This window comes from Stegodyphus dumicola, chromosome 1 (genome assembly GCF_044657685.1).
Source record: "Stegodyphus dumicola isolate Sdum_Otavi_A_Nest chromosome 1, ASM4465768v1".
NCBI lineage: Eukaryota > Metazoa > Arthropoda > Arachnida > Araneae > Eresidae > Stegodyphus > Stegodyphus dumicola.
In genome coordinates, this window is record NC_140768.1 from 72,876,210 (window position 1) to 72,898,129 (window position 21,920).

The 21,920-nt window shown below is 32.4% G+C and overlaps 1 pseudogene across 2 annotated transcripts in view; it reads right to left on the reverse strand.

Annotated features, from left to right (window-relative positions):
- Positions 1–2,326: 2,326 nt before the first annotated feature.
- Positions 2,327–21,920, reverse strand: part of LOC118183409 (glutamine-dependent NAD(+) synthetase pseudogene) — a 124,423-nt pseudogene continuing 104,829 nt past the window's right edge. Inside the window, exons 1-2 of one of the 2 annotated variants that reach the window (XR_015040941.1) lie at positions 17,260–17,383; positions 2,327–6,039 (exon numbers count right to left, since the gene is read on the reverse strand). The product of XR_015040941.1 is annotated as a glutamine-dependent NAD(+) synthetase pseudogene, transcript variant X2 (transcript). Of the gene's footprint in view, positions 6,040–17,259; positions 17,384–21,920 lie in introns of those variants that run through there. The other variant, XR_015040940.1, reaches the window with a different exon arrangement.

Consider the following 21,920-nt stretch of genomic DNA (forward strand, 5'->3'; position numbering starts at 1 on the left):
AAAAAGTTAATCCCTGAGAGTAGCACAGAGGCTCAAACAAAGATATTAACAAATCAATCCTCACCAAGCAGGCACTCCAAAGTTGAATTACATAATTACAAGAAGAACTTATTTTTCCTTTACAATTAAGTTAAGTTACCATACTAAAAAAAATTAAATCCTTAGTCAATTTAATACTTTACATAATCGACACACAAAAAATGATTTCTATAGAGTTAGGTTAACTTGGTCTACTACAAAAAAAAAATTTAATGCTCAACTCATCAATTAATTCAATCATTTAACTGCCGAACTCATTATCCTTTATCTAACCGGGAAAGAAAACATAAAAAAAAAAAAACTTATCTGAGGTAAGCAGTTGCTGAGTAGCAGGCAAAATCTAACCATACGAAACAAACTTGTCCCTTGAAGTTCAGGAGTAAAGCCGGCAGCAAGTTGCAGGAAAGGAGTTCGTCGATTATATGGAGGTTATCACGGGAGCCGAGGAGGTTTTCTATTTGATACAGAATGAACAAGGAAGATCCCATCTTTTAAGAAAGTTGAAATACAGTCCAGGACTTGGAGACGACAGCTGTCAGCAAGGAAAAAATTTCAGCTCAGGAATCAGTCGGTGGAAAAGGCGAGTCCGACTTCCAAGTTCAAAGAAGAAGCGGGTGTTGGAGGAAGCCAGAAACAAATGAAGCATTTCTATGGTAGAGAACTATGTAGAGACATCTTTCTAGACGACGATTTTCAGCATTAAATTTCTTGAGAACTTAAATGTAAACGCATACACCCAAGAAAATGATGAAGCAACGAAGAATTAGGTGGAGACAAAGATACCCGTAAACCAGGACCCGCGCTCAAGGCGCGGAGGCACGAGGCCCGTAACATTATCGGTTAAGATAATCATTTTCTCGGCAGAATCTGCTGCCGTTGCGCGCAGCACAGAAAGGAATTCAAAAGAAAGCAGAAGACGTGTCAAAAGTGTGCTCGTCCCCCAAAACAACCCGTTAAAAGGGAGGACGCTGGACTGCCAAGTTGGCACAACCCACTCTTCGCCAAAAGTTAAAATAGTTGCAACAACAGCATTCCCTCATGTTATCAAACTCGCCAAATCCACTACTTTGAAACCTCAACGGAAATTCTATGTCGCCAAACCCTCGCCAAATACACACCACCTGTGGCAGGGAGAAATTAGGAATTTCAACAACCCTGCAAGGGGTTCCAACGAAAGAACGCTGAGACTCGCAAAAAGTGACTTTTCAACCGGAAAGAGGGCATTTCATCCCCCTTTAACTAAATCACAAGCAAACGAAGAAAAATCTACTAATTAAAGCTCATAACTGAAATGCAATTAAAGTTAGAAAAACGAAAGTTATGTCAAATTAAAGAGCTAATTTTTCTGCAACTAATGATATTAAATACTAAGAAATCAAATTAATTTTTAATCCCGGAGAAAGCATGGTTGTTTGTAAATGTGTAATGCCTTCGAGGCATGGGGGCAATCTAAATGGCGAGCTGAAAGTACTCTCGTGTGGACTGTAAAACTCTCTGTGAAAGTACTCTCTTGTACTCTTCATGAATGCTTTTCATGCTCTCATAGAGAAGAGAATGTAGAGACATCCAGACACTCCCCCCGATGTGTTCTTCCTCAAAATTGGGACGGAAATAGTAGTCCAACCTCCTTATGGCTCTGGGAACCATTCTTCCATAAAATTCATGGACACGACAACAACAACAGAACTTTCCATAAAGTACTCGTTCAACTCTTCTCAGTATGACAGATCACAACACTTTAAACTGTTGAGAACGTTAAACACAATGCAAGGCAAAACACGTACAATGCTAACTAAACTCATACATAATCTACATATTATGTATGAGTCACCTTCTGTTCCACGATATAGACGAATTTGCCTCACTGTGCAGCTCAACAGTTTTAAGAATGAAAACTGTCAAAATTACCTTTACAGAGATTACGGATGTAGGTCTCGCATTCTGATGTCCATAGTTAAATATCCCAGCTTGTCTTGCAAAATGCAGTAAAACATTTGGAAATCAAATGGAATATTTATCTATTATAAAATGACAACGCATTTCTGGAGAATATTTAGTGGAAACTATATGGTATTTATGTTACTTAGGAGAAAAGTCACTTGTAGTAAACTGTGCCCTGAAAAGCTTCTAACAACGTAGTCACGGAATTACCAAACTGTTCATTACCCCCTTCAAAAGAAAACTGTGTATGAATCTATTAGTTCACACGAATAAACATTGGACTATGCAGTTAAGTACTAGAATTGAAACAAAAAATTATATACTAAAATAAAAACATTCATTAGTATACCCTGGAATGTTACTTTATTCTGAAATTGAGAAGCTTGAAACAATCTATGCACTGGAAAGACAAATAGAAAAAAAACAACACAACTCCACTTGAGAGATGATTTCTACGCTGTTCCCTTGGAAGCTATACGTGTACATCTTTTGCATATGTGCATAAGTGGTAATCAGGTGCTTTCTTCCAGATGTAGCCATTTTATGGACAAACAGAGCTTAGTTACACAATGAATGATAAATGTGTCGTAGTAATTTAATATTCAAATTTTTCCAAATCATATGTAACATTTGACTTCAATATAATCCACAAACAGAATAGATATGGAATTAAATGTATCTGCATATGTATTTAACATATGTATCTGCATATGCTAACGTGCTTTTCATGAATCTTAAAATGTATGCATAAATACATTTTTATTAAAAATGGGCATTAGATATGTTAAATATGGACTGAAAAATATCTAAGGATTATTTGATCTGATCTTTTACGAGAGCATACAATTAGACCAAACATCTAAAAGACAGCTAATGACTTTTCATTGTGTCTTTACTCGGGCTTGTGCCAACTCGGGCTTACAGAAGCCAACACTTTTGGCTTAATTCAGAAGGGAATTAATAACTTAAAATTAAATTAAGTTAGTCTAAAGGCTTCACAGTTTAATTAGCGTGCAAACTGGATGTGACCGAAGTCAGCGTAAACAATCCTAATGGCAAGAATAACTCAACGCCTCAGAAAATAATATATTAGTCAAAGTTAAAAATGTTGGCTTCAAGCAGACAGAGCACGCTCTGATTTCACCCTCCAAAACCTTCCTATAAATACTTCCGTCTTTCTATCTAATTTGAATACTGCCCGCTGGGAAATAAAATAAACCTTACAGCTTTTTTTACTATATATCGTAAGCATGTATGAAGAAATATTAACTTTCAATTAAGCCTGTTAGTATGTTGATAATCTGCGATATTTTTAAATTCCCTTATGTGTTACAGAACACGAAACGAACAAAACTGCTGTCATTTGATTAATTTAATAATACTTGCTATTTTATAATGTGGAAATTTTAACATGAGCAGTGAAGAATTTTATCAATTGTCTTTATTTAAATTTACTCGTGATACATTTATGCGATTAGAAGTAATAAATATGCCAGAAATGTGTATTCGTGAACGAGAACTTAAAAGTACTTTGGTTTGCATATAACGAGTTGAATTAACTGTAGGACTTGCATATCGTTAATGTTGATAAAACAGCGAAGAAATGACGTTATGAATACATTACTCTTCGTCAATATATTGTATCCATTTCTCCTCGTCAATATATTACATCCATTTCTTCTCGTCAATATATATAGATGAAACTATATAATTGGTTAACTAGTTTTATTTTGTATTATATTTAACTGCTTGTAGTATTTTCCCCTTGAAGGCAGTTGTCAATTGCTTGAAACTGCCATTCCCATCTTTTGTTATAAACAAACTGTCTTTGGTCAAATCTGTTATCATGTTGGCTAGATGTATTATATTTAACTGCTTGTAGTATTTTCCCCTTGAAGGCAGTTGTCAATTGCTTGAAACTGCCATTCCCATCTTTTGTTATAAACAAACTGTCTTTGGTCAAATCTGTTATCATGTTGGCTAGATGGATTTGCATAATATGATGGAGGGACTACCATCATTTTATGGCGATGTTTAGCATAGTTAATGAAAAAGCTTTTCACTTTATGGGCAATAACTGTTGTGCTCAAATTATTTGACCACATACTAGCTAGTTTACAAAACATAGAATATGGTCCACATCTGCAATATTTTCTCAAAATTCCATAAGCTGTTGTTTCACTAGAAAACATTTTACTCTGAAGATCCTCAAGCGATTTGGCAGTACTTTCCCCGCTATAGTTTGCTTTCAATGCATGCAATAAATTGTCTGCATTTGACATCTTATAATGGTAAACAGCAAATTCTAAAAATAACAGTACATCTCGTTTATTAAATGATCCAAGAGGACTCAGATCAGCACTACTTAAGCCAAACTTTGTACCATATCCAACCAGCCCTTCATCAGCATCTCCAGTTCCAAGAACTAGTAAACTGACAGAGCGATGCTTTACCAGTAGGTATAACTGTGCAAATAAATAGGACATGACCATCTTAATCCTCTCAATCGCTTTCCTCATTGCTTTTATTTCTCTGGTGTTTCCATTGGAAGAAGAGCATTTTGGAATAAAACCCATAGTCGTTGAGAATACATGTACTACAGCGTCAATTATAGAATCAATGTTTGTTTCTATATGACAACTACCTATATCAGAGGTTAATTGTTTAACTATACAGCATCTATTTTCACAAAGATATTCTGTACCCATATAACAAGTCACTAAAAGATTATTGCAGATTTCTATGGCACTGCAAGGAACATAAGTAGGTTTTCCAATAATTTCCCTCAGTTCTTTCAAAACAGTTTCATTTCCATTGTCAATTGCATTCTTTATCATAACGCACATCGAGTAGACAACAACAGCACAAGAACTGCTATTGATGTCGCCTTTTAATGTTAGGAAATACCCTCCTTGACCACTACGCCTTAAGTAATCCCACAGCCAACAAGCCGCTCCTCTTGCTATTTCTTCTTCCTTTGAATAGTGCCTCAGAACTATAGGTTCTGATGGCTGCTGATAAAAATCATCTGAAGAGAGCATAAATTCTACTTCAACTTGTGGATATGGCGATGAGAATGATGCTGCTATATTTCGACTGCGAATACAATTACGATAGATTTTAACATCTTCGAGGCATAATGTTGATGTAATTACCTCAATATCTTGCAAAGAAAACGTCTCGCCTTTACTTAGGATTTCTCCATTCATGGCAATAAGTGAACAACCTTGGAAATAATACCGATCTCCATCGCATCCACGTAAATTTGAGAAAATATAAATTCCTCCGCATTTTGCTGTAGAAGTTTTTATTAAATCAACAAGGGACTTTGTATTCTGAAGTTCATGGTATGCTGCACTTCCATTTGATATGATTTCAACACCGTCTAAGCTCTGGCTTATATGAGTGCTTCTGGCATTCCACAACTCTTCACAAATTTCGAACCCGATGCAAGTATCCACAGTTGCAAGAATCGCATCGCCTATTAAAACTGTTTGCTGGTGACAAATATTTTCTATTATGGAAGGTAAGCGGTAAATTTCAGTTTCTCGTATTTTCTTCCATGCTGTAAACCACCTTGTTTCTCTGAAGTTTCCATTGTCACATAATATAATTTTTGGCCGTATTAGAAGTAACTTCTTATTCAAAAATATTACTCTGCAGTTATATGCTATGTTTTTGTGCATAACTGGCATTCCGACATCAACTATGATGTCTTCGCAAACTGGATCTTCTAGAAGTCTTGAAACAACTTCCCATGAATGAAGGAATGTATCACTTTCATAGAAATGATCACCACAACTGTAGCCAGTAACTTCTAATTCTGGACCACCACGGTATCTCGCGCCCTTTTCTTTTGAAACTCGTATACTTTCACTAATTCGTTCATAGTTTCCTTTGAAGTCCATAGCCCACTGGTTAAGTGTACAGGCAGCAAGTATTACTGATCTCTCCATTTTAAAAGAAGGTTCATGGTATATCAGTTATCCTTAACCATATCTTTCAAGAAATCCAATTTAAATGCAGTTTTTCTGGATAAGAATTTTCAATTTATTTTACCTATCAATAGAAAAAAAATACATCGTGTAAGCATAACAGGATATTTACAATACAAAATATTGAAAGGTTTTAATGATTATAGCTACAGAAAACAAAATGAATTCCCCCTGTCTTTAAAAAATAATGCTAAATTTTAGTACTATTTCAGAACTATTTAAATTTACTAATTTCTTTGAATACATGTTATCTTTAAATTTAACCTAATGCAGTAGTTAATTTATTCTTAATGTATCAAAGAGATAGTAATTTCTCAGCTATGTGACTTCATAGCTTCATTAATGATAATTTCATTAATGAGTTCATTTGCTTGAATTCATTCATGAATGAGTTGCAATGAATTTAGTAATCAATTGAAAATTTATCGTATATGGTGCATCATACTCCAGTATGGAGTTAAGTATTTACTCCCTCTTAAAGCTAATCATATAATCTTCTAAACGTCTTACAAGTAATTACTAAACATGCTGTTAAAGAGTTATCGCTTGGTTTATATAAACAATTTCAAAAAAAGGAACTATTAAAGCATGAAGTTTCTAGAAAAATCGAAATTCGACTTTTATCTTATTTAGCATATCTCACTATAATCTTATTTAGCATAATTCACTTTTTTTACAAACAGTAGTCCGATTATTTGTATTTCTGTTGATCATATGAAAGTTATTTAAAATAATAAGCTTCAGACATTTTTTAAGGCAAACGTTACACATTGCGTAACGTAGCTTTTTTAACAATATCTGGGACAATGAAGAATGGGTTACTAATAGTAATTTTCTATGTAGAAAGAAAGTGTTGTTCCTAATTCTTATTCTACTAAAGAAAATGTCGAGGAACCTAGAGAACTGTTAAGCGATTTATCGCTTAGTTCAAATAACAGGAATCTTTAACTCAAGAAATGATAACTACCCTTTCTTTCACTCAAATTAAATTAAACAGTTGGCCCGTTATTCGGGCTTCTAACAAAGCCTCTACTCGGGCTTGAAATCAAAATAAGAAATGAGAACTAACTATAACTAACTAAGAGACTTAGCCCTAGCCGAGCGTACGAGCTTCCAAAGAGACATAACCCAAAGGCAAATGCGCGCAACTCAGGATTCCTAGCTCTCTCTCACGAAGTCAGTTGAAACTTTCTTAAATACTACTTCTTACTCATTTGCATTCAACGCGATTCTAAACACTCATTCTGGTAGGGAGTTGTAAATTGAAACAAGAAGCGACAGGAAAGCCCAATTAAATTAAAATAACTGTTTAAAAATTAAAATATGTCTTACAGTGTCAAAATTTAAGCTTCGTATTTCTTAACAAAACATGCTAAGTGATCAAACTTCTAAGGATTAGATTCATGTCTTATTTAATTCATTTGATAAATCTGAATTATGAGTTTACTACACGAAAGTATTTAGTTGCAGATTCGACTTTTAAAAAAGAAGTGATTGTATAAAACATTTAAAATATGTTTCTGATACAAAATATCAAGAGAAAAACGTGCCTAAAATCCTCTTAGGAAAATTTACAGTGTGATAACACATAAAGGTTCTACACAAAAGCTAAAAAAGGTTCAACAAATTGCATCCACACATGAATTTGATTTTATTGTACTTCCCTTATTACTATTTAAAAGAAAATTTATTTTACATTTAGCAGCAATTATATTTAAAAAGCATATTTGATTTAGTTGAGTTTTTCCTATTGTATTCAGAAGACTGTATTCCACAAACGTGTGGCCGTATCATATATTGTCAGCAATAAAAGTATTATCTATCCAAACTTAAAGGAAGTGGCGCACCAAGGGCAAGTTGATACATAGTACCATAAGAAAACATGCGTTTATTGCTAGAAAATTCTTAACTAAAATCCAGGCAATAAGCTAACTGCAATTACAAACAGCTTTCCCTGTTCAATACACCGAAAGTGTTTACACATTATTTAAGGATTTAGATGAAAAATTAGAAAAAGCAATTGTTTGGAATAAAAATCTTTTACAACTCGTTATTTGAAATGAGAAATATAGTGTACACCTTTTAAATTTGTTCTTCATTCAAAACCTTGTATATAAACCAGTTGTGGATTGAAGGATATGTGTTTTCACTATCTGAAACGAAATATTCCTACTCCATAGTTTGAAACGTCGTGAAATGCTCGATATTAACATTTTAAGTTCAGATTAACCAATATTATTAATCGTAAAAGATAATAACCTTCACGTGGAAGGAAGATTTCGAATGAATACCCAAGAAATGTAACGCATATTCCGGTGTATAACGCCACCTGTAATTTCAGGCTATATATTTTTTTAATTTTGCGGTATATTTTCCGAATAACGAGTACCTTTTTCTTTAAGAAGAAACTTGAAATGCACATGTGCGATGCTCTTAACTTTTGAAATCATTCTTCGAAATGTTTTTCCAGGCTTTCGAACAATGATATACTGAATTGACAAGAGATACGGGGAACAATATGTGTGTGGAAGAAATGCTTGAGGGAATAAATAATTCTGCTATCAGGGTGGTTGTATTCTATGCAGCTGTGCCCAAGAATGCTGTTCTAGATTTTTGAGAAAAGAGCATACCCAGTGTGGGATAAGAACGCACTTCCGACCGAATAAATTAGAGTGATTAGTAGTCACATTTTTAGTTTCTTCAGTCATTTGAAGCCTTGATTCTAAAGTGATCATCGAGGATTTTATTAACTATGATTTGCTTTAAATGAAATGCAGTTGATCTACTATTCGCTTTAGTGATAAATATGGCTACTGACAAGAGTAAAAAAAATGCAGGTTTAAAATGCAGAGTCATTCAATTTCAAGGAAAATGGAAATCGATGTTTGGGGTTGTTCAAAGCTCCAAACGTGAGATGAAGAAAAATGAAATCACAATAATTAATATATACAAATGAATAAGAAGTAAGGAAATGGCCTATCCTAGAAGACAGGGTTGCGAACCGGATCCTAGAAAATTGCCAGAATGGATTAATTATAACAAGAAACAGAGTATGTTTAATTGCCTTGAAATGAGCAAAAAAGAATTATTTGCCTTGAAGTGAGCAATAAATGAAAGTGAAAATTTAAAAGCAACTTTGATTTAGTCGATTAATGGCATGGAATAATTTTGTTCCAGAAGAGAAAACGAAAGTTTCCAAACGCTTTCGAGAGATTTGAACAGCAAATTTATATTATTCACTTACGAAGACAAAAGTTATTTACTATCATATATTGGCAATAAGGGTGAAACACATGTAATGCTTCATATGATAGGAAATAGGGCAATTAATGTGAAAGGAACAAACACGGTTCACATAAAAACAACAGGTCACGAAAACTCGCACCTCCCTACAGTGCTTTGCTATTTAGCGGACGGTACAAAATTGAAACCCATGGTTACTTTAAAAAAAAGACGATACCAAAATGTAATTTCTCAAATGGTGTTTACATACTTCTTTACGAGTAAGGATGGGGAGAGAAAATGTAAAACTGTGGATAAGAAATATATGGCAAAAGCATCTTGTATCCTTTTAAAAATCCAGAAAGGTTTTTGTTTAGTATATATTCAGATATCATCTAAATGATAGTACGAAGAAAGGAAAGAAAAAGTGCAACACAGGCATGGCAGTTATTCCAGGCCGATTAATGCCATTAGTTCAGCCTTTAGATGTGTGCATTTATAGGAAATTTAAAACGCTAGTGGATTACGTGAATGTTAGAAAGTGAAGAAAACATTTGCAAAAATAGGCTAAATGAGTTCATGCAAATCTAGATTTAATTTGAGAGTGGATAATAAAAGCATGAAATGAAATTATACACAACATAATTCAAAATTTATTTAAAAAGGTATAGTAATATAAACTCTAGTTAAACGGAAGATGATTATTGTTTTATGGATCAGAGTAACAGTGATGGTGAAAATGAAACAGAATTTGATGATATGCTTAAGATATAATGGAAAATGAATGTGATGAATTTTTATACAACGTGCACCCTTAAATTTCGATTAAAATGAGCGTTTTATACGCCGGAATGTACGGCGTCTATAATGTTTCATACTGTCTCTAATGTTTCTAAAATTACATCGTTGGTAACAAGAGAAAATCCGCCGACGTAGAAATTAGTTGCAGAGACTTGAAATACATCTGTAGCAACAATGGATAAAATAATAAGCCAAGATTTACAGCTTAAAAAAGATAAAAAGCACAGTGTTCAGCAGCTTTTGCCGAGGTGTGTGGTTCAAAGTAGAATAATTCATAGAACCCTGTCTAAAAACTATTTAGCAGGAGATGAATAAAAATATTTACGAAAAGCCTTATTTCTATCATGTAATCACGACTGAACACAACCGGAATTAGTGTCCAGAAAAAAAAGCCATCAGATCGAACATTTCAAAAACTATTCTTAACATTTTAATCACTAATTAAGTGCTTTCCAAATCGTTTTAAAAATGTGTTAAAATGTGTTATAAGGTATTTTCTCCCTTCTTCCAGCATGCCTTCATAGTGCAACGATATCACATTTAGCGTGTATTCGATAGGTCCAACTTCGAGTTCTGGCGAGGGCATTGCACATATTTCCCGTCTCCAGCTTGTAAAAAAACTAATGAACCTACAATTGGTGCCCAAACTAAAATGTGGTGAACAATAATTAGAATTTGGGATTTGCTTTAACTAATCCCCAGTCACATTTCAAAAGGAGGAGTATATTAAGTATTTTCTCCCTCCTTCCATCATGCCTTCGTGGTGTAATAGTAGAACAATCGGCGCGTATTCGAGAGGTCCAACTTCGAGTCCCGACGGTGGCATTGAATATTTTTGTCTGTATACTACCGCATGTGAATATATAAGAGAGAGAAATTTATACATTCCTGAACGTAATATATTCAAACTTTCAGTCATTTATAAACATACCTTGCTCGAAAGAATGCATGCAACGAATGGATTGCATACATAAGTAGCCAAAAATATGCAGAGCAAATGACTTCATTTTGACTCTCACACAAGCTTCCAGTACTTTAAAATATGGGATGATTAATAAAATATTAGACAACCGTTTTGAGCGATACAGCGCTGACTCCTATGTAACACCGATTCGATGAATATCTGGATAATGTCTTGGACATCATAAATCATATAGTGGTTACCCGAGATCAAAGTTCATTTCTTAGGGATAAAAGGAAAGTCAACCTACGTTCACTCATGTGCTACGGACTTTGGAATGACAAAAGATATGAGCATCGGACTGGTCAAAGGAGCATATCCTCACAACCTGAAGAGCTTCAGACCCGGGGGGGGGGAGCAAATGCATTTCATAGCGGGACAGAACTGTATTTTCAAAGCTTTATGCGAACAAGGCTTGACGATCTTTCGCATTGGGGGAGGGGCGGGAAACACCACTCTCCAGTAGTACTTTAAAAAGAAAAAAATAACAGTTAACAAATTTACAAATTCACCGAACACGGTTCCTGTTCACATTGGTCATCGAATGATTGACTGACATTTTACGCTGTTTCATTTTTAAATAAAAATTTAGGGCTGAAATGTTCTTTCCCATAGTTCTTTTTTTTAACACTCTTTATATCTTATCTATATAAGAATTTCATTTAATTTCTAAATTAAAGCTGCTAGAGATTATGGGAGCACATTTTTCGGCAGATGCACATGCTTTCTAATATATCTAATATTCCCAGCTTAGGATGATGCCTAGTGCGGTGATACGTATCTATACCCATATGCACTCTAACAACACATGTGCGCTCGTACTTCTGATTTTTCGCAGTTTACATCCAAAATTGGGCAGTAAAAATGCGTTACACAGGATTTCATAATGGATTAGATTAAACAACTAATGGACCGCATTCAGACGGTGGGTGTCGCTAATCATCGATTATGGAACTACTAGTACGTCATGTCTCATGGGACATCCCGTGCTTTCTGACGTCCATCTCTGACTCAATTTTAAAATTTTAACGATAGAAAATTACACGCTCATTTTTAAGAAGTAAAAACAGCAAGAGCTCAAAAATTTCGCAGAGTGACAACTTATGGTTCCATGATAAATTCTTGTGACTGACCAAAAATATTAATCACTGCCATAACTTTAACCTGCATATTCACTGTACAATTTGCAGAGCTCTGTGTTCTCCTCTTGATGATGCGACACATTCTCTGTCAGGCAATGTATTGGAGAAAAACTAATATCATATGCAAGTTTTGAATTTTATAACAGGATTTAAAATTGTCGATTGCCCGGATCACTAGGGTTGCTAAGTAAACGTATTAAGGTATACTATAATTAGATAATTAGCATAAAAGTTTTATGTTGAAAGCTGACTAACTGAAAGCTGGACGATCTACAACAGTCGAAGAATTAAACAAAAACGTCCCAGTCTTTCTTTCAATCGCAATTCTGACAAGCTTTAGAAATATTTTATATTTACGAAATAAGTGAATGCGTGAAATCGCTTTAATGTTTTATGGCGTAACCGCTAAGCAAACAACTCATTTAATTACTTATATTAAGAAAATTGGAATTTTTTACGCTTCTATATATCTGCTGGAAAATAGCGTTTGAATTTATTTGAGTTACGTTAATTAAAGCAAATAAAATATTTTTCAAATTCATTTCATATTTTTAACAAGTGTATAGCTCTTCACCAAGCATAAATCTATTTCGTAGGCATAATTCGTTTTCTTTGGAAGTGTTAAAATATAGCGAGTATTTTCCTGTGTGTCTGGATGGGTGGATATGCTAAAATTCAATTTAAATATATATTTAAGTGTAGCCTAAACAGTAGAGCATATACGTTCGCATAAAATTAATTTTGTTTATCAAATTTTTCATTCGTCTAAAATTTGCATACAGTCTAAGAATGGTCATCATTTAGGACTAATATAAACGTTACCATGATTGTTATTTAATAGATATATTTAAATAAAATCCTCACATCAGCAGTTGGGAATCTGGATTTTGACTTTTAGAGCACTTCTATATTTCATTTTAAAGGGATGGCCTTATTGAATGCGAATCTATAAATCTATAAGTGAAAACTAAATCTATAAATCATTTCATTTTCTGAGCTTGCCAATAGACGGTACTTGTATTTTAATACAAGTATTATAATTGCATAAATATCCTTAGCTGATATCTAAAGCTTTGATATCAGGATATGACAATCATCGTTCAATGTTTTGCAGATTTGGAAGAGCTTAATTTGGATGGATTGTTCGATATTTGTAACGATATTGAAGGCAAACTAATCGTGAATGAGATTAAGTGCATTATAATGCTTTCAAAAGTTAAGCAATATTTTTCTTGCTTCATAAATTCTGGTTTAATGGATAAATGTTCTGACGGTTTAAATAGCTTTAAATTGTGCTCATTCGATTAAATAAATTCTCTTGCAAAAGAAGAGAAATTTGGGTAAAATTGTTGCATGAGTTAACTTGTGTATAACTACAGCAATATTAAAAATAAAATATTGATTAATGCATATGCGTTGCAATGAGTTTCATTCGTGAAAAAGAATTAAAAAAAATACCAACAAACGTCATATTGCTAAATAAAAAATATATATTTCTAATGTAAAATATATAGTATATGGATTTAAAGTTAAAACAGTCTAAAGTTTTGAAATGAAGAAGGTTAATAAGTATATGCGGTTAAATTAAGAGTATTATCGTTGCTCTAAAATACAAATACGAATAAATTAAATATGCTTGAAATTTAAATCACTGGAAACGCATGTTCAAAACATTTAATAAAAGTTAAATTTGTAGAAATGCAAAAAGTATCTTTATTTGATATTATTTTTACTTCCTTGTACGAAGTAAAGGAAGTATTGTAATCACGAAAAATTTCATTTTTTTCATTCATCATATTTCAACAAAAATATCCATTTTGACCGCTATCGAATGCAATTGAACTATGTTCTGGCGTGACATCTGTTTGTAAGGACAAAATAAAGGACCCTTTTTCCCCAAACGAATTATAAAACTAATTTAAAATGGAATCGGAAGATTTTTTTTTTTTTGTCGTCTTGTACGTACGTCCATACATACGTGTCTATGTATGTATGTATCTCTCATAACTCAAACGAGTAGCCTCTGAACGTTGAAACTTTGTATATAGGACTCCTATAACATGTAGTTGTGCACCTCACCTTTTGGTTCAAACCAAAGGTATATAAATATATAAGGGTCATTCATTATGAAATGTGGCACTACAGTCGGTTTGAGAAATGGTTTAATGATATTAATATGAATTAGTATACAAAAGAAAGAAATAATACAAAAATAACAGATAGGCTAGAGAAAGTCACTTTGTAGGTTGAAACAAGTGTCCTAGCAGTCAAGGAGACGATGGATACCTTCGGTGAAGTAGCTTCGGGTTAGGTGTGGAACCAATTTTCAACGGCAGCTTGGACCTCATTATCGTCGGATCTCTAGATCCGAGCTGCAAGGGGGATGTTCGAGAGCCTCCCAGCGGAATTTTATGTTTTCTATATCTTTCAATATCTTTTCTATATCTTCTTCTTTCAATTTTTAATGGAGGTATTTTGAGTTTTTATGTATTTTCATCTTCCGCGAAGTGAGAACTGAATTATTTGAATGAGAAATATATCTATAATGAAATTCGAGGAAATAAGTGTTTCGTATTAGCAGCAAATAGTGTCACCAGTCTGTCTCGAACAGAGTAGCACATGCGCATTAGGTAAGCGGCGCTGAAGCGTCTGTGAAAAAAGTTTCGTTTTTATTTGTTTAATTTCCTTTATACATCATTTTAGATTTATTATAGTATTTTAATGGAACAGGTGGCAATGATTAGCTAATTCTTCAAATGCTATAATTTTTGTGCATTCTGTGTTACAAAACGAACGAGATACAACGCTGTTAAGTGAACCTAGCGCCAGAGTATCGCTATGGTAAATAAATATAGTGAATTTTAAAGAGTGCATTTATTCTATTGTGATTTACGTGCTATCGACGAAGTACATTTAATTCAATTCAATGACTTTAAATGAAACGCAGAAAACATGTGTATAATTTAATATTCCGTACAAGGAAGTCATGTGATGTACACATCAGATTTTTTATTATTTCAATTAAAATTTAAATATCGACCAATAAATACGATCTGCTCATGTTTAACTAACAAGTGTCTCGCAAAGGGAATTTATGTATCTCATGTTTCACTAATGTAAAATTCTGCAATAATGAAGACAGGAATTGAGCATAGTAAGTATTCTTCCGTACTTACACCAATACACTAATTACAGATGAAATATATTTATAGTATTCATTTTATGTTCTTCAAAATCCTGAGCTGAGTTTCCATTTTCGTCTTTTTGTTTAAAGGACACCTAATGCAGGTGCTATAGAAGTAATATTATTTTTACATTTTAAAAATTTTTACTGTGTATAATAAAACAAAAGCATTACAGGAAAAGAACGCTATGTATGAATTCCTTTGTTTAAAGAAATTTAAAAAAGAATTGCATGTTACTGTCAAAGTTACTGAAAGGAAGATTAAAATACTTCACTGAAATGCAATACTGAACGACACAAAAAGCCTTTAATGAAGCATATTTATTTGACAGTGACAGTTATAATATGGAAGTGATAATAGAAATTTCTCGTGAATGCCACAGATTAGTTGCTTTCTAGATCATATTTTTGAGCAAATGAGTAATGTATTTTGATTGAAGGTTTCAATTCTCCTTTCGATATGAGCAACAAAATTGTATGATAGAATTTCACTTAAAATACTCTTCAAGATAAAATTATTAGTTGACAAAAAGAATTAAAGTTATTACTGAATAAACTCAAAAATAAAATTAGTGTTACCAACTTAAGAATTAACTGTTTCTCACAAGCATCAAATAATATATTTTTTTTTAACTAAGCTGAATAAATTTTTTAAAAAATTCTCCCAGATCTCAAGTGTTTTTGCTAGTACCTAACGACTGGACATCGTTAAAAGTTAACGAAAAACATTGTTCTGTAAATATGTCCTCTCATATCACAGTTTTTCAAATTTACGAAAACTCTTCGAATAGCAATAGAGACTTTTGAAGTAATGGTATAAATAAAAATGTTCATAATCAAATTGCGTTTTCTGAAAATCATGAGAAATACGGCACAAGAGGACAATAATTACAACTTTCTATTTTTATATTAAACAAAGTACTATATAATTATATTTTAAATGAGTTTTATAACTAAAAACAGTAGATTCAGCCGTTATATCAAACTGCATGAATAGGCGATTTTCAACAACATATGTTATAATAAATTGAATCCGATGATTTGATTCACTAATCAAAAAAATTAAAAATAAGTATAAACTTATTTTTCTCTTTAAATTTCCTGGCTAGTAAATTATACCACTGACGCAATTCATTATTATGACTAGTGAGTTATAGCACTCATAATTATAACTAGTAAATTATAGCACTAAAGCAATTCATAACTATGAATTCGTTAGTGTTATTAAACGTATTTACCCTTCAGAAATTTTTTACAAGTAAACTCCTTAAACTGTCTAGCCACCTACAATACACATAAATATTCTTCTTGAAATATTAACGCGAAAGTGTTTAATAATAAATAATCTCTGAAAAAGTTCCAAACAGTTGCAGCAATATATTACCTCCTACATGCAAAATATATATATATATATATATATATGCAGTAATATGTTACATGCTCTACAAAAAATACAAACAATGCTTTTTTAAATAGATTAAATAGGCTTTCATAAATATATAAGCATCTCATTTTGTTTCTTTCCAGGCCTTGTGATTTTAATGTGCAGATTTATAACAAATTTAATTCATCATCACGTGCTAAATGCATACAGAATTTTCCACATATGAATGCTGTTGCCACCGTGAAATATTTTGGCAGAATCAATAAACTTGAATGAAACATTATACTTGAAATATTATTTTTAAAATGCAGGCAAACTGCGGAGAAATACTATGCAAATAAATTGTTTTTCTACTATAAATAATAGGAGTTTATCAAAATACGGGGACTTAAAATTTTAACGAAAAGATGTTACCCATTAACACTTATTCCAATTTTAAACTAACTTACAGATAATAAATAATCATCAGACTTGTTTACGCTTGCTTATCTCTGCAGTCAGCGATTTCTATACTTCTATTGGTTGATTAGACAAACTCTGTTCTGCAGTAAGTTAACAGCCGAAATATAAGATGATAAGATAAAACTTACCTGCAAATTTATAATTTAACATCTTTACGCCACAAAATGTCTAATTTCGTAACACTTATAAATCATTTCTAAAACGTCTTAAAATATTTCGATAATTTGAAGAAATAAGATACGTAACTTTCTCAGACATTCGTATATCAAATAAGGCCCAAGATAATTCTGACTGTTTATCTAGTAGATATTGGAAGGGACATCTGAATTACATGCGATAGAAAGATCAAAGTTTAAAATATTATTTGGCTTACACTTATGCATTTGAAGCTTTATGCCAGTAATGCTAATTTGAAAGGTTTGAAGTTTGCGTAATGAATTTTACTTAAATACATTGAATTCTAAATAGTGCTATAATTAGCAAAATGTAAAGTTAAAATTGGACAGGTAAGCTGTGAATTTCAAGTATTTTAAGGGATATATATCAAACATCATCTCCATATGAAATCTTAAAACGTGAAAGCTTCCCAAAATTACGAAAGAATAATAAATAAAAATTTTTTAAATTTTCATATTTCTTAAATTATTCTTAACCCTAAAGCGTTTTAGAAACTGATAAATATTAAATTCTGAAAGGCGGTTTATTTTAAAACTTAATTCCTTGAACAATAGGCTCCTTTCCCACACAGGTTTAAAAGCCTAATCTCTTTACAAATGTAAAGCGTAGATATTTGCACGTGCTGGCAAGATATTTTCAGCAATAAAATGAAGCGCAAGTGCAATCAAATGCAGAGAAAACAGAGTAAATAATGTGAGTAAATCTTTACGAAAGAATATGTTTAATGAGTAGCAAAAGTACTTCAGATTTCTCATGTTATCAAATTAATAAACATAATTTAAATACTTTAAATAATAACCTTTTTATTTTATTCTCGACAACGTTTCCCAGTTGTGTGAAAATTAGGGGTTCATATACCCTGTTTCTACCTTGTAAATCCACCTAAAATTATAGTGCTTCTAAATGCACTGAATTCCTTTCGACTCGTAATGCAAATTACGAATACTGAGTATTCCTTTCTTAAATAAAAGTCTTGAACCTTTCTGTATTTCTGTGTAGCGTCTGTGCGGAATGGTTACGCAAGCCTGACGTCTTCTTAAAAGGTTTGAAGTTTGGGAAGAGGGATGAGAGACCCTCAGATCTGTCGATTGTGCGGGCACTTAAAGTAATTTGGCTGCGAATGCCCTAATGCCTTCTCGAGAGGTTAGTGGTTGATTGGAGGAGTAGTGATCTATTCCCAGAGCTGTACTCAATCAAAAGTGAAACAGAACTTCGTTTTACACGTGCGTGTAGGATATAAATCAATTGCTTCTTGTTGCTCTAAGGCGACATTTTAAACTTATGAGACGGATAATGGGAGATACATTTGAGCTTTCTCGACGAATGCACTAAGGTTGTAAGTGTCCAGCCATTTGGAGTATATCTCAGTGAGTATGAGGTTTGCATATTTGCTTCCAAAATTTATATCGCGTTTCATCATTTCGTAAAAATTACTAAATTTTATTTTGAAATTTTATATGTCGTAGCGTTTCATACGTCTACTAGTAGAATTAATTTATAGGCATGAGTTTTCGTCTTCAAATAAACTTTAGTATAAAAGACTACTTTTAGTCAGTTATTTTCTATCGTGAGCACTAAATTCATTGAAATCTAGGAAAGTTGAATACAGTCCCGATTTTGATGTGAGAAATAAAGAATTCCATTGCTGGTGTATATTTGTAAAAAACAAACTATCCACAAGTTGCCATTTTTAGAAGTTATCAAGAGTGTTTACATAAGTCTAAAAAATTCTTGATAACTAAGTATTTTTAAGTGTTTACTCACTAAAGAGCTCGAGATTACTCTTATACTACTCTTAAAGACCACAGTTTAAATTAAAAAATCTGTACATAAGCTTTGTTGTTTTCTTAAAGATTGGATAGATAATGTTCTTCTTTAAAAAGAGGATAAAATAGGCTTTAGAATGCCTTTTCTGAGTTATGAAAAGCAAGTAAAGGGAAAAGCATTCAATTCCTTCTATAGTTTTTGAAAAATCAGCTTCAGAAAAAAAAAAAAAAAAAAACTTCTATAAATTTACTGTCTACAGCAATAAAGTTGTGATTAATTTCTAAATCTTTATAGTACATTGTACACAGTCGAAAAATATTTACATTACATTGATTCACCTAAGCAAAGAGAGAAACTGAATTAGTTAGTGTAAGTTGTAATTATTCTTTTATTACCTAATGCATATCCTAAGGTTTTTTTTAAAGTACTTTTTTAATCGAAAAGGGAGTTCATTGATGAAAACTGTGTAGAAAGACAATGTCGACATGCCGGAATCCCAAATCTACGAGAATAGGTTTTCGAGAAAATATGTTTGAAGATTGAAATAAACATTTTAGAAAAGAAATTAAAATCGAGTTAGAACTTTTGCACAGTTAAAATATTGAGTCATTAGTTTACTTGGAAAAGTCGGAGAAATGAAAAATATGCAACGCCTTCCCCGGGAATCAAATCGCAGACCTCTGGAATACGCGCCCAGCGTGCAGATCATCACACCATGATGGCATGCCAAGAAGACGGGAGAAATGCATTATAAATATCTTATATCTGTTTGATAGTATATGCATTGTTTGTCTTTTAGAAGAGTGTGCAATATCGATAAACAACCTGAAAAATGTATGCAGGTAAATAAAATGTAAGAAAAAAAATTTTTTTAAATAATCTTTTATTTAAAGCTTGTAAACTAATTAATGAACTAACAGAAGAAAAATAATTTAGCATTCAGTTTCCTGGGAACAAGGAATTAAATAACTCTTTTACAAAATTGGTTTACAATTTTATACCACGAAAAATAAGAGTGGGGCACCACTGCTAAGTTTATAAAGATAATAGTTTATATTTCTGCGAGTGTAACTCAGTTATTATATTTTCTAATTTAAGAGCTAATTTAGTCATTGTCAAAGTCAGACTTCATACAAGGAAGTACAGCTCTATCAGTCACACTTCATGTACAACGGAAATGGTCAAACCAAATTTATTATATAGGATACTGGAATGGGAATATAGGATATTGGAAAGGGAAGTGATAAGATGATTATCAGCAACGGACAGAGTATGTATCCCTGTCTTATTCTATGTTGATGTTATACAGATACGGCAAACAAAGGTAGAATTTATAGGAAGTGGAATAGAATCTCCAACGACGTTGCAAATCAGCTAGATAAGTCTCACTTCAAAACTAATGAAAGAATTTATACTACAGTTGATCGTAGCTTAGCTAAATGCAATTTATTTAACCAGGTACAAATTACAAAAACTTTGTCACAAGCCTTTTTAATGAAATGGTGCAGAACATTTCAGTGATCGAATATATTTCAACTTTTCGCGCCAATTTCGCTGTTGAGGTTAAGCTAATATTATAGACTACTCTCGAGAGGGAGTCGAACAACAGATTCTCGCGAATTTTTATTTTCGCGATATCTGATGCATCGTTACCTTCCTTGTCTGTGTAAGCTATCTATAGCTAAGAAGTTCTAAAAATGTGCGCTGTTGTTCTTCGGAAACGAAGAATATGCTGAGCAAGTATGGTAAGAAATTTTCGTTTTATTTCTGAAGCTCTTATAAATAAAAGAAGTCACATAAGATACTTTTGGTAAAATTTTGGTAATGTTTCTTTCATTTTAATTCTAGGAAAAATTATTTTGTACCATTATGCTTTGGAAAAAATATTGATCTCTCTATAAATATAAAATGTATGGGCGAATGTTCGCAAAAGTTTAACGAGCAGACTTTGGTAAGCGGAATTCGCTAAGAGTTTTGTAAATTCTAATTTCTAAAAATGTGAAAATTACAATTCAGATTAAAACACACGAATGTAAGAGCTGCGGAACTCATTAATTGCAAAGTGCATTTGAAGCTGATGTGCATTAGGATGTCCCCAGCGTATAAGTTTAATTTTGCATTAATCTTCAGATTGTAGTTACTGCAGAGGATTAACACCAAAACACAAGATATTGTTAAAGCTCCGTCTTAATTCATGTTTTAATCCCTCGGGAAAAGCATTCCTTTAGCAACCCCAACTCACCTTCAGATATAGACTGTATTAAGTGATGTAGACCCAAGGGATATAATGTAAACTTCTAAGGAATTGCCATGGAAGAAATGTGAATTAAGCGCTTAACTTAAGAGTAAAATTGCATTCCCTGTAAAATCTTACTGCCATTACAATAGCCTTTAATTTGAATTCAGAAATGAAATAATCTTGAATGATTTATGGTGATTACAACTCTTCGGATATTTTCAAACAGAAATTACAATGAATATTAAATTTATATCTAACGTACAGAAGAGAATATTCTGCATTAGAGATAATCTAAAACCTTAATACAGACGTCTATGTAGTGATGAGAAAAGAGAAATTATCTTTTATTAAGTAAATTGAATGCTGTTAATCAAAATTGAAAACTTTTATGAGTTTTATCTCATTTATTTAACTTACACAAATTTTAAGGCGAGCATGTATCTGCATTATGTTTAAATATCATTATATACGCATTAAGTTTAAAATACCATAAAGAGTTAAGGAAAGAAAAAAACATGCACTTATGTTTCATTTAAAACATAAAAAATTTCACTTCAAATAAAATTTGCTAAGTCTATAAGTAGATGTAGCTCGATAACATGAACT